The following is a 16,960-nucleotide window of genomic DNA, read 5'->3' on the forward strand; positions in this document are numbered from 1 at the left end:
AACAGAGCTTCCAAGGGCACTGCAGCCCCATACTTGGGACAGAAGATACTGTGAGGGGAGCAGTGTTGGTTGGGGTGCCCTTGCCAGGAGGACAGAATCGGCTCAGGGTTGGTGAGAACAGATGCTGTGATCCCTATCTCCTCGCTCTTTCTCGCACAGGAGGCTTTGTGCACTCCTCAGCTGCACTGATCTCACCTCACGGCAGCACAATGCCAAAACAGGGCTGTTTCCCTGCAGGCTGTAAAACCAGGAGCACCTGAAGCCTTTGAACAAGAAAACAGGAAAAGCGGTGAACTTTAGAGAAAGAGAATTTAGCAAACAGTTCTGCTGCAAGACAAAATTGCTTCTCCAACCTCCTTCCCCCTTGTTTAAACCCTGCTTAAAACCTGTCACGCAGGAGGAGTTTTCAACTTCTGCTGTACGGCTTGTCAAAGGGAAGAAAACAAAACACAAGCTTTATATTTGGAGCTCCTTTGGCTCCACAAGCTGCTGCCTGAGACCTCCTTCTCCCCTCTCCAGGGCAAGTGTATGGGGCTGAATAAAGGGGGTTGAGGCATAAGGCAGGACAGTGTCAGGGTTTGTAGCTCTGCTGGGGCTGGCCAGCTCCAGGAGGTTAACCCAGGGCATGGGAAAACCCCAAAATGCAGCTGGTCTCTGCTGTGACCCAGTCACCAGCAGGCAGGGGCCAGTGGATGGGACAAGGCAGAGGATGGGGGGGCTCCAGTACAGGCAGGCCATTGTCCAGGACATCCTGTCCAGGACAATGGGCCTGGGACCATTTAACAGAAATAGAATGGGTCTGGCCTTGCTCCCCATGGGCTGGGATAGGGGACCAGCTGGTGGGGTGAGTGATGCTCTGATGTCCCTTTGAGACACGGGCATGTCCTTGCTGGGTGAGCAAGTGGAGTTTTTCTGCTGTTATGTCCAGAAGCATAAGGGGCTTGAATCGTAGAATAGTTTGGGTTGGGAAGGGACCTTAAAGATCATATAGTTCCAACCCTACTGCTGTGAGTCTTAGGGTGCTGGAAACACCATAAATCCTGCCCCTGCACATCCTCTGCCTGGCAGGGCTGGAACCTGTGGCTAAGGGAGGGCAAAACAGATCAGTTGGATCTGTTGCAACTGGGTGGGTACCACCACACTGCAGAGATGCTGTAACCTTGTGGTTACCAAAGGAGGGGCAGAAAGGCATCACTTTCTTCTAACCCTGACAAATCACACACCATCAGCTGGACCGGCTTGAGCTGAAGAGCCAGCTAGCTCCCATTTATCTGACACCAGAGCCAAGAGCATGGCAAACACACAGCAATGTGTTCCTTAATGCCATCTCTTGGTGTGCCAGAAGTCTCAAGCCAGAGGTCAGGTTTCAGTGACTAATAATTGTATGCTCATACAGATATTTCTGGTGTGAAGTAATCGGATTCTGGCACTCAGGGCATCCTGCAGCAGGGAGATCCACAGTTTATCCACATGTTACAAGAAAGTGACATCTCCTGTTTGCTGCTCTTGGCTGATTTCATTTCCTGCCTCTTATTTCAGAAGAAATGATAAAAAATTGTTCACTGTTCACCCAGGAGTTTATACATTTCTGTTCTTCCACTTCACCCCATTGCTATTAGATGGTTTCCCAGAGGTTAACAACCTGCTCCTGCCACCAGCTGCCACTAATCCCTTTCCTGGGATCTGGCCCTCTGGAAGAAGATCCAAGCTTCATTTACAACAGCCATCAGTCCCTCCTGCTTCTTTTCTCCTTTTCTTGTAGGTTCCTGACACTCAGCTGGGATTCCTCAACATGATCCACAAGGAGATGAAGCAGCTCCTCTTGGAGCTGGAGTTTAACCCCTCCAAGAAGGCTGTCCAGCAGCTCAGGAAAGAAGTGTCATGTGGAAGGGATTCCTTTGGCCCCTGCAAGGAAATGGTTGTTTCAACCGAGCTGTTCACTTTGTGGTTGTCACTGCCTATAAAAGCTGTTAGTCCTCTTCGCTGTGCCCCAGAGCTGTGCTCGTGGGAGGGCTGGTTGCTCCCAAATCTGCTTCAGGCTGGAGTATCTGAGTTACCATAAGTAGGTTGAACACCCAGTTTGTGCCAGCTTTCTGGTCTCTGTTCTGAAGCAGATTAAGGAGTGCTCATGTGTTTTCTCCATCAGCAGAGTGGAGGAGGAGCTGACCTAGAAGAGGACCATGACTTGGCATGTGCAGCTTATATTTGCTCAAACTTTCTTGTTCCTTGTGTACCTGTCAGCTTTTGCATGGTAGCTTGATGGAGAGTAAGGAAAAGTTCAAGATATCATCGTAATCGTGTCTTTAGGACGGGGAAATCCTTTGGGAGATCCCTAAGATTGCTGAGGACACTTTAAGCAAGTAGTTTCAGGCTCTGAAAACCTCCTTTCTATGCAGATGAGGGAATGGGAAATGCCAGTGTGACAGCAACCTAAGTCCAAACAGCTTTCCATTTTGTGTGAACATTAAAAACTAAGAGGGGGAAAAAAAAAAGAGAAAGAAAATTTAAGTGGGAAAAATGACTGCTGCACTTGTTTTACACAGCTGAATGAAGATAATTGTATTGGCAATTGTGAGTGATTACAGTATTATCTGCCATCAAAAAAGTTATGTTTTTGAATGCTAAAGGAATTAATGATACATAAAACTGTGCTTAGATTGAGTGCATTCATCAGCAGAAATGCCTCGTGCTGGCACCACTACACTGTAATTACTCCAGCAGCTCAGAGGAAGAGAGCAAGAGATAGGGGCTGTTCTGGATGCTGCCAAAGATTTACATACGTTTACACGCTGAGCAATTCCGGTGCTCGGGAAGGGGAGAGAAGAGCCAGGGCAGCAAAACTGATGAGGAGGGAACAAGTTTCACCCCTTCCTTTTCTTTATTGTGCATTACAGAGTGAACAATGGGGTGTCATCTCTGTGTTTAGAACTTTACAGGGTGAAGCCGGGGTGAAGAAGATGGTTAAATGCTCCTCAGAATGGCAAGAAAGGAGCCTAGGCTTTATAGGATGCTGGCTTACGGTGCGTGCATCAGCAAAACCAATCCCTGGGTCACAGGCAGTCATTGTGCAGCCCTGCGAGACTGGTGATGATGGTAGGAACAGTAGAGGTGGTGTCCCCAAGCGATATCTACTCATGCCCTGTGATTCGAGTGAGTCCATCATGCTCCCACATCAGTGGGGCTGGGAGCATGGGTACGTCTCAGCAGGGATGAGGTGAGGAAATCTAGAAGAGGTGCTCTTCAGTCTGCTTCTTGTGGTCCTTCAGCAAGGAGATATGGTACTGGGAGGGATGCTGAAAGACTGGGGCATTGCAGAAAAGGCTGTTGCAGGGGTTGTGAGCAATCTGTGCAGAGCAGAGGATGTTTGCCACAATGCAAAGAGGGACTTTTAAGAGAAGGGTGTGGGTTGCAGCCCCTTTATGGTCCCATAGGCCCCCTCCAATGATGAACCGATGCCTCGTTCAAGGAGGAAATCTTTAAGCCTTCTGTGATCTCCGTTTTCTTGTGCACAGATGCCTTCTGAGCTCTATCTTGAGCTAAATGAATACAGGAAGATGAGCACAGACCCTTTCCAGCCCATGGGGAATACCAGGCCAGGCTCGGTGTGCATCTCATGCTGCTCCGGTAAGACATCGCTGCTGGATGCGTTTGGCTTTTCGGGTGTGAGCCACCAGAGAGCAGGATTGAGCCGCTGTACTGGCAGAAATCTCACGTTCGGAGGCTTTTGCGTCCTAAACCCCTGCGCTATAAACTGTGAACTTGCAAGGAGCGTTGAACGAAGCAGAAAACCCTTTTCTGTCTCTTTGGGTTGATGAGACAACCAGAGCTTTAGTGGGGAGCAGTGCTTTGATTTCAGACAGGTTTAAGTATTGTTATAAATTGATAGCAATTTTGCTGTCGGTCCATCTGGGGTGGATGGGTTTTGCTAAGAAGGACATCCCAGCAGGGTTTGATCCTGCAAACTGAGTGCTCCAGAGACCTGCAGCTCTGCTGCTGCCAGGTTTTGTTGCAGGACTGAGCCTGAAATCTGGAAGGCTTTTGAATGAGCAGGGGTATCTCCATCTTCTCTGCATGTCAGAAAGGGGGAAACAAATAATGCTACTTATGTTTGAAGCCCCACAGGCCAAGTTTTGAGGCTAACAGGGGCAGCCCCAAGTTTAATCCTCACAGTCTTCCCCCAAAGCAAAGTTATTCCATACTTCGAGGTCAAGATTTAAGCAGGGTCCCGAGTCATAGCAAGGTCCTGAGCCCTTGCGCATCTTTGAGTGTGACTGGCCTGAATCCAGACATCCTCGGCCACTGTACTGTGGTTTTCCTTGCCTGGAAAAAGCACACAGACCCTGACTTTTCTTTAGCTCTTTCCATTGAGAGCTCTGCTTCCTGAACAGGCCAGGAGAGGGAGACAGCCAGCCAGATACCGCGCAGGCCCGGTTTCCAGCTCTCCCTGTTTGCCGTGGGATGGGAGCAAACACGCTTAAATACACACATCGATTTTCCCAGGGAGAAGGGTTGATCTGCGCAGGCCCCCGGGTGACCTGCGAGATAGAGTTACACAAGCAGGATGGGCATCGGGCAGGAGGGGAAACTGAGGCACAGAGCAGGCACATGCCTTGGTGGAGCTGGTTGATGGCGTCCTTCTTCTGGAGGACCTATTGCAGGTTGCGAGCTTGGTGTCAATCTGAGTCAATATCCTCTTGATCTGGGGTAGGTCCATGGGGTGGGATATGGGGGGTTATTTCAGCATCACTTAGATGTCACCCCTATAGGGACACTGGACAACACCGATGTCCCTCCTGCCTTGTCCATGCCAAGTGTCTGTGCAGTGTCTTGCGCAACCAGGAGCTGGTCCTGATTCAGACCCCGCTATGGAGAGGCAGTGGGGACCCTCACCTGTGGGCAAGCTGTTGTTGGAGGTACAAGGGCCATGAGCATACACCTGCAGCAGCAGGGAGACACTCACTGACTCCTGCCCTGTCACCTTCCCAGTGTGATCAGAAAGCCACAAGCAAACAAGTCAATTGATTGATCGGTCCCTTCTGTCACCGGTGTTTTCCCTCCCGCTCTCATCTCTCCTGGGCCAGCGCTGTGCAAGGGCTGGTGAGCTCACCCCTCTGCTGAAGAGAAATAAATAAATAACCAAATAAAAATGCTGACGTGGAGAAGTCAATCAGCTTTGTGTGGCCTTGTAATATCTCATTTTATCCGCGCCACGCTTTATTAAATTCTCATAAACCTGTCAATGAGGACAGATACCATTCCAGTTTACCCCATTAGTTCTACACAATGACATCGGGGGAGAGGAAGACAGGGAGGTGGGGAGGGAGGAGGCATTCTGCATGAAGAAAAGAGGAATGAATTTAAAGAAAGGGGGAAAAAAAAAAGGAGAAACCCAGAGCCAAACTCGGCTTCGTGACAATAATGTAATAACATCGGCGCCCAGGGAAAGTAATTGAATTAAGTGGCTTTTGTTAATGGTTTTAAGATTTAGAAATGTAAATAATAGTTAGGACTCTTTAATGGGGCTCTGGTTTTAGGTGACTGCAGCCCTGAGAATAAGAATTGCTTTGCTGTTTAATGTGATGGCAGATAGTTTTGTTACTCCTCCGGCTTCATGCCTGCAAAGCGTATTTTGCAGTTTTAAAGCCGGGTGTGTTTATCATCTTCCCTTTCTAACTTCAGACGGAGCTTAATTCAGGAGTATTTGCATGAACCCTTCTTAGCCAGTCCCTATCAGTTATTTGCACCGCCAGGAATAAAGTATTATTTCTCCCGAGCTGCTTTGGAGAACTTCCTGACTGCAGGGTTACTGTGCTCCGAAGCCTCCCGTCTATTTACATGTTCATTAAAAGCAGGCGGCAGCGGGTGCTCTCTGTGGCAGGGCCGGACTCGGCTCCCGGGAGTAACGCCACTGGGAGCAGGGATGTTACACCGGGCTTAGGCCAGTGGGGATGAAGAATCCAGCGGACAGGTAGGATGAGCCGGGTGATTTAGAAATGACTTTCATGGGAACTCGTTCTGCTTAAAATATTATTGGATTTTCATTTAGGAACCTATCAAAGTGCAAGAATAAAGTCTGAGCTGCCTAACCCACATAGGTCTAAACAAACAGGTCTCCCTTCTGCTCTGGGATCTGACTGCTCGCGGATTGGAAAGGGTCCTTCGTTAAGGCAGGGGCTGAGTCTCAGGGAAGCCCACTGTGCCAGGCAGAGTAGGGGGCTTTGCATTTATTCAGGCTGAAAATCTTCCCCTTTGCAGGATGAAGGCGCTCCTCAGACTCTGCCACAGGGATGCTGCCTTCCCCACTGTCCCTTGAACTCTGCCTGCTGCTGCTTGGGCATGGGAGGCAAAACTCTCCAGCAGCTTTTGCTCCAGTCCTACAGCAAGTGAGCAGCTGTGCATGCACCAGGTCAGTCGAACACATCCTCAGGGCAGCTGCCTTCTGGTTTGCTTTCACCTGCAACCTGCAGTGAATTCTGCTATTGATGTCTTCAGCTCTGCTTCTGTGGCTGGAGAGCCTGCCTTATGGCTGCAAGCTGTGCTTCCCTTCCAGTGAGATCTCAGGACCTACACAGCCTTAAAACCCTTCCTCCATCACCCTCATAAGCCTTCCCCCATCACCTTCATAGGCTTGCCTGGAAAGAGAGCGTGGAAGCCCCAAGCTTGAACCAAACCTGACCCAGCTTATGTGGGCAGAGTTGTCAGATTGTAAATGCAAAAATAAAGGGTTCAAGTTACACATTTCCCCCAGGGGTTTCTTAAGTAGGCTGTTTGCAAAAGAAATAGTTCAGCTCCTCCTGGAAAATTTGAGAAGAGGTTTCTCACTGCTGTCCTTTTGCTGTATTGCTGTACTTCAAGAGAAGCTGGGGTACAACAGGGGGGTTTGCTTCTTTCCTCATGGAAAAATAACATGAGAATAATATTGCAATTGAAACAACAAATCCCTCACTATCCCCCCTTTGAAAAGTGAAGCCAACCACGCTATTCATGGCCAAACTCTTAAAACAGCCCTTGACTTTGTAATTTCCCTCTGACAGGTCCCTTTTTCCTGACCATGCCGTCGTGGCACTGACTGTGGCAGAGGGAGATGAAGCTGTAAGCTAGGCTCCTGCGCTGGGCTCTCCTGTGGGTGCTGCAGCCTCATGCAGGGTGCTGAGTCCCAGCACTGTCCCTTCCCCAGGGAGGCTGTAATGCAAACGGATCGGTGGTTTCCTCTCCTCTGCAAACAAGAGGGAGTCAGATGCTTGGGAATCTTGGGGGCTCAGTGTTCTCTGTGCTTCTTTTCCCAGCAAGAGGTGGGCTGCAGGCTCAGCACTTGCCTCTCCTGCTGGGGTCCCCCCGGGAGGCTGCCGTGTCCTCAAGCAGAACTACTGGAATTTTCTTCCTAAGCCAGAATCCTGCTGTTCTGTGTCCTTCCAGTGAACAAGTGACTTGTGTTGGGGAGAAGAGCCAGGGATGTGGGAGAGGGCTCATGACCCCTTCTGCCTCCAGCAATTCAAGGAACCACGCTGGCTCCCTGCCTTGTAAGTGTGGGTGCTCAGCAATGCAGCAGGATAGCAGCTGGAAAGAGATTTACACAGCCCTATAGACAGGGAAGGACTATTTAATGCTTGGAGAGCCATTAAATAATTTGCCATGATAAAACCCAGGCGATGCTATTTTCCGCAGATAAAAAGCAGGTTATTTTTCATTAGCTGCAAAAGGGCTGCAGTGGTGGCAAAACTTGCCACCAGGTCTGTAGCTCGACACAACACGAGCAGATATGAGCAATATCCTAAAAATAGCTGAAATCCACTGAGGGCTGTGTGGAGCTGCTGTTTGCAAGTGCATCAGGTGAAGCAAGAAAGGAATGGGATGACCCTGATTCAGGCAATGGTACCAATGGATAGGAGGCAAATGCACACTGAATGGGATACGCAAGCATCCCAGAGCCGCTCACAATCTGCTGAAACCATGTGTGGATGGGAGCCTGGCCCTGGATGCAGCATCTTGTCCAATCAAGCCTGAATTGCAGGGGTATTGATGGGGCTGTCCTTAAACTGTCTTTACCAGCAAGCTCCCTGCTCAGCCAGGAGCCTGTTAGAAGCAGATGAGGGAAGAACAGCCCTGTGAGCTGAAGAAATTGGACTCCAGATGATTTACATGGAGCATGAGGGGCACCAGAAGGGCAGCCAGCCCAGAAAATGAGATTATAAACTATCATCCCCTGTTACACGCTGGGATGTGGCTACAGGGTGGCCTTCTGGCATCATTCAGGAAGGCAGCCATGGTCTAGTGGTGAAAGCAGAAGGCTTTTGTCTCCTTACACTGCAAAATCGCCCACCCTGAGGAGTGTCTGAGAATAGATTTGGTTTCTTCCTTCTCTCCTGCAGCCCTTTCTTGATGTGTGTGCACTGCCTGACACCTTTAGAAGCTACAGGAGCATCCTAACTGGTCACTGCCACATCTTGCTGTCCCTGCGGTGTGGTCTGGAGATGTTTGTGAAGCCAGGGAAAGACTGGCAGTCTTGGTGGACTGAATGGTGGAAGAGGTGAAGCCCTTCCTCCAGATGGCCAGGTTCTACAAATGTAGCATCCGAGCTGGACCCGCTCCTGCAGTCAGGCTGGCTGCTCTGGGGCTGGTGGTACCTGCAGGGCATCGCTCTGAAGAAGTTCAAACATTGCTTCTTTTGGGGAAGGAGGAGGAGAGGAACCTGGAAAAGGGATAAAGGAGCCCTAAAGTGGCTGCACCAAGTGGCTTAAACTGATTTAGGGTTCAAGCAAGGCCAAACTTGCATCAGAGCCAAGAAAATGCAAACCAGCCTATCTGCTCATGTAGGTGTGAAAGCCACTGGTAGAGATTTGGATGTTTAATGTTCTTCACCTCTGCAACATGCACAGATAGGAAGGGAAACGGAGCACTAAAAGGAGTCCTCAGAAGAGGCAGAGCCTGGTGTTTGTTCTGCGCTGGCATGGAGGTGGTTAATCAGATAATCTCCAGGCCCTCTAACACAAAGAGAAAGTGAGTTTTCTGATCCATAAAGGATCAGTCTGCAGGAAGCCCCATCAGACTCTTCAGCGTGAAATTACACCACAGCAGGGGGGTACAGTCCTGCTACTGTACAACATTAGAGAGATGAATTAGGACTTGACATTCATGTGCTTAATATGCCTATTCCTGGCATTATCCCACAAGGACCAGCCACAGCCAAGGACTTACGGTCACTGGGTCTAGGAAGGTATTTAGGATTGCTCATTTGCTTGCCTCCAGAGCCAGGCTATCTGGTTTTCCCATCTAATCTCTCAGCATTAGGAGCAGGGGGAAGCACAGCCCAGCTCTTCTATCTCACAGCAATCTGGTCGGGTGAATAAACACCGGGTGCACCCTTGCTGCTCAAATAAATCACAGCGATCCTCTGGACTGGTGAGTGTCGAATGGGGGAAATAACACAATGTACATAAAGTCGTGACTTGGTCCCCAAGAGGACAAGAAAGAGGGAAAGAGCCAACCCTGAAAGTATGTCTCTAATGAAGAATAAATGTTTACTGGAAAGGAAAGCCTCTGCAGATCTACATTCGAAATCACTCAGACTGGGTTAGCCTCCCCAGTGTTAAGCTGGTTGGAGGTGTGCCTTGGACAAACATGGGCATTCTGAGCTACTTTACTGAAGGGGCTTTGCCAAGAAGCCAGAACCTTTCCAAGTCCCAGGTCTGGGCTGTGCGAAAACTGCCACCTGTTTGAACTCTGAGCCAGGGCAGAGTGCTTTTGGTTTGCTTTTTATCCATGAAATATTTTGCTGAGAACAAAATTTTAGGGGGAGGGGGAGAATCTGCTCCAAATTCTGGAAGAAATAAAAGGAAAAATGTTGTCTACGAGGCCAAATAGTTCTGGTTTTGAGCTGATCATTTTCCAAAAGAAAATCCAAATTTTTTTTTTTTTTTTGTCAGAAAGTAGCTGTCCTGCAGGAAATTCCTGATTTCATGGGTGTGCTGCACTTCTGGCATGAGCACTTGTGATCAAACTGATTGAAAAGCCCTTTGATTGGAACTCTTTTAAGAATGAACTAAAATTTGGCAAGGTTAATAGAGGGGAAATATAGACAAGACCAAGAGAAATAAATGAGAAGCAGAGTCCTCCCAGAAGCTGATTTTGCAATGGTCTGGCATGGAGAAAGGGTGAAAGCTTCCCTGGCATGGGGACATCCTTTCTGCTGAGATCACATTGTGCGGCACGTGAGCGCTTTGCAGCCCAGAAATCCTGCTCCTCCAATGCTCCTCTTCAAATGGTTTCACTGGGACAAAGGGAACAGGACTATGGTGGAATCCTAGGACTCATTTGGATATGGAAATGGTGCTTAGCCTGAATGGTGTTGAGCATGAACATGCAGGATCAGTTCTGAGCCTGACCATGCAAAACCATCTCTTCTGTTGGGCACAGCGGATGCCCAAATTTGTAACCCATTTCTACAGCACTTGGAATATGGACACATTCTTGCTTGCCCTGCTTGAGAAGGGACATAGCAGAGACCTCAGTAGGGAAATTCATTTAAAGAAGAGTGAATTAGGACTCTAAAACACAAAGCTGTGGAATGGATATGGGGACTGTGCCACCATGCCCCTTTTCTGGTTTCTCCTGCTCCCTGTTAAGCTCCTGGTAATCCATGGAGGTGGAGGTGAGGATTTCTATGGGCTATTTTTTTTTGCTTAGGCACAGACTTTGTGGGAATATTTTTCCACTTAAATGTAAATCAGAGCTAATGTTGTGATGAGTGAAATCAAATGACAATTCACATGCAGGTATCTACTCTTTTTCATGTGGTGGAAGTTTTGGTGCTGGGCTTGTACATCCTGACATCAAGCCAGGCATGGACGTGCTTCTTGGACATATAGAGCAGTCTCTGGTGAATGCAGTTATCATATAAACAACAAATGGAGTTAATGGCTGAGGTGGCTCAATACCCCATCTCTATGGATAAGATGTACTCCCTTCGGTTGTTTTCTCTGCCTAGAGGCACCATCTAGGAGAGTGATGTGTGATCAACACCCCATCTCCCAAATCCTCAACAAGCTAGCCCTCAAGTCCAAATAAACACTTTTAGGAGGAAACAAGAAAAGAACCTTGTATGCTGGAAACTGTCCAACATTTTGGTTGTCCCATTGTCTGACAAGACAGGCACAGTGTTTCCAAACCCATTTTGTTGATTTAAAATAAATCCCAAGAAAAACATCCCTGAGTAAACCAATGTGTGGAGGCTGATGGAGCACTTCACACCTGAGTGATAAATCCCCATTCTCCAAGAGAGTGACAATATTTTTAGTGTGCTTAGCTTTTGTCTCCTATGAAATTGGAAGTCTCCCGCTGAGGGTTGGGTTTCATGTCTGGGTCACAGTTTCTACAGAAAGGAATTTTCATTATGGTCTTGGAAACACTTAAGCCTCCCTGTGCAACTGATCTAGCTGAGCTTTTCAGAACCAGCGGGACCATGGATGCCATCCGCAATCAGGAGTGAAATCTCGAGCAACCCGAGAAGGAGGTATGAGCCTTAGGTAAGACAGGATCTCATAGTGAGATTAACATGGACTGGGAGGGTAATTAACCACAGTAACTGTTTGCTGAAGGTGAAGTGGGGGGTACCTCCTTGTTGGCAGACTTTAGATTGGAGGATGGATTCCCTATTTCAAGGGGGAGTTAATTCACCGATGTCCCTTGGCTTGTGATGTGTAGGGTGACAGACTAGATTATGAAGCTGGAACAGAGGTTTGGGGACCAGTCTAGCAATAACTGTGTCCTTAGGCCACACAGAGCGTGAGAGGTAAATAACTCTTCCCAACATATCAAATGACAAGGGAGAGAGTGTATCCCAAAAAGATACGAGACCTAGGAGCTTCTCACAGGGTATAAAACCCAGATATACTCTGATTAGCAATTCAAATACTATATTTCTAAGCCTGGGGCTTGCCCTGTGCTCTGAGGACATAGTGAAGGGACTCGTTCCTCTTTACAGCAGTAGTTAAAGCAGGTATATATCTGAAACTCCCTTTGCCTTTCTCTCTCCAGGTCACACAACATCAATAGTCTTCATTTTTCTTTACAGATGCTGTTTTCTAATTATTCTCATTATTTTCCTCTGGACTCTCTCCAGTTAATAAACCTTTCTTAAAATGACACTCAAAACTAGACATGTTTTTCCATCTCAGGTTTAACCAGAGATGAGTAGACACAAGATGCATCCCCATGTCCCTCTATTGGGGTTGTCCATGGTTGTGAAAGTCCCTCATGGGTATCACATGGCTTAAATCAAGGAATTACATCAAAAATCTGTGTCAGCAGTTATGTAGACTGAAAAAGGCACACACTTTAGTGGTTCCTCCCTCTTGTTGAATGTGATGAAAACGTGGAATGCATCTCCTCCCCCCGCCCCCAGCTTTTTCTGCATAGGCAAGATGCCAAAACCACAAAATGAGTTAGAAGAAAGCAAAACAACTGTTGTGAGATGGAGCTCTTCATCAGTGTGCTGCAGTCAAAGGTTCCCTGCATTGCATAAAACAAGTTTTGACATAGAAATGCAAGAGAAAAAATTTGTAAAGACCCTACCATAGCTCATACCCTGATAACGATTGATAATCCATTGCAGTCCAGCAAGGCTCTTGAGGTTTGGGGTAAATCTGACGAGCTGTGAATCTAGAGCATCAATGAACATACAAGGATAATCTGCCTCCTTTGAAAAACAGGAAAACCAGAACCAAGAATGTGAAGCCTTTTCTCCAAACCACATATAATGAGCCAGTGGAGACAACAGCAGCGAGACAGGCATCTTTGACTCGCTCAAGGTCAAGGCTTCCCTTTTTCTTAACTGAAAGTTAATCCTTTGGCATCAGTGGTGGGAGCTCTATTTTTAGGTCTCTCTATTCTTTTATAATTGATCGGATTTTTACCTCCTGGAAGCTGCTCCAGTCTCACAATGCTCTTCTTGCAACAGCTTTTTGTTTCAGAACCAAACTGCTTTTCAGACATTTGGCATCTGAGGACCAGTGCTTGGGAGGCGCTGGGGCACCTCTGGGCTCTTCAGACCCTCCTCCTGCCTGAAGAAAGGCTGTTGCAAACACTGGGTTAGGCTGGCTGTAGCTGTGTTTACTCAGGTTTTGGAATTCTCTAAGGATGGAGATCCTCCACCTCTGGTCACCATCAGGAATTCCTAGTGTTCAGTCCAAATCTCCTGAGCTGCAAATGGTGGCTTTTGTAATACAGGAAAGCTTTGGCTCCATCACCTTTGTGTCCTTCTTGGAGCTGCTGTGGGCTGCAGCTGCTCGAAAGGGCTATGAAGAAAATGCTGATGGAGTTATTGTGAATGCAACTGTGAACCACAGCCAGCATGAAAGATGGTGATCCCAAGAGAGTTAGTAGGGAGATGCTTCTGCAGTGCTCAAGATAACTCTCTCAGTTCCCTGCACCCTCTTTAATGACCCTAATTTTCTGTGCCTTGTTGTAAGGCAGTTCCTCTTCAATCACAGTATTTAGAGCAATAAGTTGGGTTAGGAGTCTCTGGAGGACTCCATACCTCACCCTGAACATGCTAGACAGCATGTGAAGCTGGGGTTGGTAGGAGCTCATCCTTCATCAGCTGTAGACTAAGCAGAAAGCAGGTCCTTGATTTGTAGAGGATTGAAGTGAGACAGGATGGAGAGGCTGGCACTGTCCTCAGTCCCACCTTTTCCTTCCAGAGGTGTAGCATATGGTGCTGCTGCAATTATATAGCAGAGGACACTCGCAGTTGTGTGACAAATACGAATGGCTCTCAGGGGCTCAGGTGGAAGCTCTGTCCATGCAGGAGTTGGTAAACTGTGTTGGGAAGCTCTTCAGGGCAGGACATGGAAGTTACATGTCTCTGAGTGCTGAAGGCTCCTACTTCTGATGGGAATTACTGAGAGATCCTAAATGATGAAATTATGTCCATTCATTTCGTTTCTACAGCAGACATTTACCTGCTGCAGAGCAAGTCCCTTGATGTCCTCTCCTTCTACCTCCAGCTTCTCTACATAGGTGATGCACATCTCTCAGAAAAGGTTATTTTCACACATAATGGCTATGCACAGAGCTTTGCACCACTGGGCTCCCATCCTCCTGAGGAAAAGAAAAGCCTCAAGCAGGATAAAAACTAAACACTAAAAATAGCACGCTGCTGAGCAGGTTTGTGGGGCCACTCTGCAGAGAGCCAGAGAGGCAGCCCTGAGGAATGCAACCAGAAAAGGACACAGGGCAAGGGGAGAGACAGCCCTTTCCACCGGCCCCCACCTGCCCCTCTTTTCCCCTACTGTGTGAACCTACTGTAGATTCCTTGAATTTCCCTTTGATGTTTATCTCCCCCCAGTAATTCTATTTGGGGGATTTGCTAAAGCGACAGTTAGAAGAATACAGCCTGGAATGGGGCGGCCGAAGGGCGAAAGAATGTTAGAAACAGGATTAAGATCATATTCTACAAGCGGTTGTCAGCCACTGAATAGGGCTAAAGTTTCTTATCGGCCCGGGGTGCCAGAATGCCTTTGGATTCTTCTCCCCTCTTTCCCTCCCCTCTGCACAGGGCTTTCAGTGCGGCGGGGAAAGCACAATCATTGCCCTGAATGGGGAGGTGGGCTCTCGCAGGCTTCACCCCATGGCGCAGAAGTGGGAGAGGGGCTCAGGGGATTGCTGTGTGTGTCGTGGGCTGGCAGTCGGGTTGCTTGGGGAAAATGAAGAAGAGAAAGGCAATGGTGGTTAGTGCTGAAGTGGATGGAAGTTTTTAAGGTGCAAACCTGCATATTACGGGAAGAGCGTTCCCTTTCGGAAGTCCCAAGCTGTTTCTTGATTATTTTTACCTTTTTGCATGGGATTTCATGACTTTCACTGGGTACTTTAATTGTTGGGTTTTTTTATTGTTTCCCCCACCTTTTCTTTTTCTTTTAGATGGAATTGGCATCCTGCTGGGAACTTAGTTGGAAATAGTTGGGACTTCCTTCTGAATATTCCAGATTATAAGAAACAGAAGTTCCAGAAAAGCAGAAGAATTTGGAAATAAGGAAGGGAAACAAACAAACAAGAGAGAAAGTGTGTTTTGAAAACCCTCAGGGCAAAAATATTTGTGAAAGAGGAGAAAATTTGGAAACTTGTGAAGCTACTTTCATATAAAACCGAAATACAAACACATTGAGCTTGCCTGGGCAATGGAATCTAGTAGCAATAAGTTCCCCTGAAAGCAAAAGGCATGCAGGCTTTTGATGTTTCCACCTGTAAGATCATTTTTGTCTTTTTTACAGGTTAGGACCTTGTAATAGAGAAGATTTTGAAGGGTCCAGTGGCTTCACCACTCCCAACCTGCGATACAACAAATGGACCCTTGTGAGTCCTCCCAGATGTGCATGTTCCAGTTGAAAAGGAGTGTTTCTGGTAAGATATTCAGATTTGCTTAGCTAAATCTGGGTTTCGTTTGACTCGTATTTAGACTATGTGGGTGTGGAATGTTTTTCACTTGTTCTGCACAAAGCAAGCAGAAACCTTGCCATAATTTCTGGTTTGTGTTGGAAAAGGAAGTCTTGCAGGTAATATCATTTCTGGGCTGGTCAAAAAAAGCTATGGAAAGGAACAAATTAGCTTTCTGGATCATGACTACTTGTAGCTATTCTATAATGAGATATTGCGGTTTTCGGTAGCCCTTGCCTGGTTTAAAGTACCAGGAAAACTTTGTCAAGAGACCCGTTGATGAACAAGAGCTCAGCAGAAGCAGTAGACATGGAGCAAGAGGAAATGTTTCCCCAGAGTTTGCAATATCTGGGGAGTGAGAGGGTGAATTAAACCCCAGAATTGAATATGAGAGCATCTTTGCTTATAAATTGATTTCTCCCTTGTGGGTTATGGAAATTTGATGTAAATGCTGAAGTCAGAAAGTCCTTTATCTACATGACAAAATCTCATTAATTATTTTAGGGACTTGAGGGTAACTTTCTTGATGCTCGTGGCTGGCAGTACTGTGAAACTTGAGTGAAACAGGGAATGAATGGCATTACCATGTTCAAAACCACTGAGGTTCAGGAAAGTTAAATAGCCCACACAAAATGATGCAAAATAAATTAGATTTTTTTAAATTCCTCCGTTTTTCATAGTGCTTAGCAAATAATTCTTTCAAGTCAATCTACAAGGCTACATTCTGTAGTTCTTATTGATTTCAATTGGAACTTTGCCTAAACAAAATGTGCCCGCTTCTTTTTTCAACTCTTTAAATCCATCATGCCTTGCTATTGCTCCTAGACTTTGTCACGTTGCTCCCTGCTATGATCAGCCCTTTTTGCACGAGGAAAACCTGCTTGCGTGCCATGAGAGCTCCTACCCCAAGGAGCTGACAAACTGCTGTGTTTTTGCACTTGAAAGCTATGCTTCCAATAATCCTCAATCGTTTGAAGTACCAGAATATGAGCAACCACTCCTTGTACAAGGCAAGCACAAGGAGAGAGGGTTATGGAAGCAGAAGGGTGCATCAAGAAGGCTGTTTGGGCAAAAGATGCTCTGTGGTCATGTTCACGTGCATCACTCGTATAATAGAATCATAGAATCAGCTAGATTGGAAAAGACCTTTAAGATCACCAAGTCCAACCATTACCCCAGGACTGCCAAGACCATCACTAAACCATATCCCTAAAGGCCTCATCTACATGGTTTTTGAACACTTCCAGGGATGGGGATTCCACCACTTTCCTGGGATGCCTGTTCTAACACCTATGCTCTCTGTGAAGGAATTTTCCCTAACATCCAATCTAGACCTCTCCTGTCACAGCTTGAGTCCATTTACCTTATATTCCCTTTTCTATTCTGCTCCTGGGTCAGTGTGTTTTACATAACTCAAGGGTTTATACAAATGAAAACATGATGAATAGCTTATGCCAGTTTAAGGTAGTGCTATTAGCATCCTTTCATAGCTGAGGAACTCAGAGCACCTCCAAAACCACGTCAAGCAGTT

At 47.1% G+C, this 16,960-nt stretch overlaps 1 long non-coding RNA gene across 1 annotated transcript in view; it reads left to right on the forward strand.

Moving 5' to 3' along the window:
* Positions 1-16,960, forward strand: part of LOC134165864 (uncharacterized) — a 303,752-nt gene that overhangs the window by 20,485 nt on the left and 266,307 nt on the right. The window lies entirely within an intron of this gene.

This window comes from Pezoporus occidentalis, unplaced genomic scaffold (genome assembly GCF_034315485.1).
Source record: "Pezoporus occidentalis ecotype Australia unplaced genomic scaffold, CSIRO_AGI_Poc_V1 ctg25, whole genome shotgun sequence".
Taxonomy (NCBI): domain Eukaryota; kingdom Metazoa; phylum Chordata; class Aves; order Psittaciformes; family Psittacidae; genus Pezoporus; species Pezoporus occidentalis.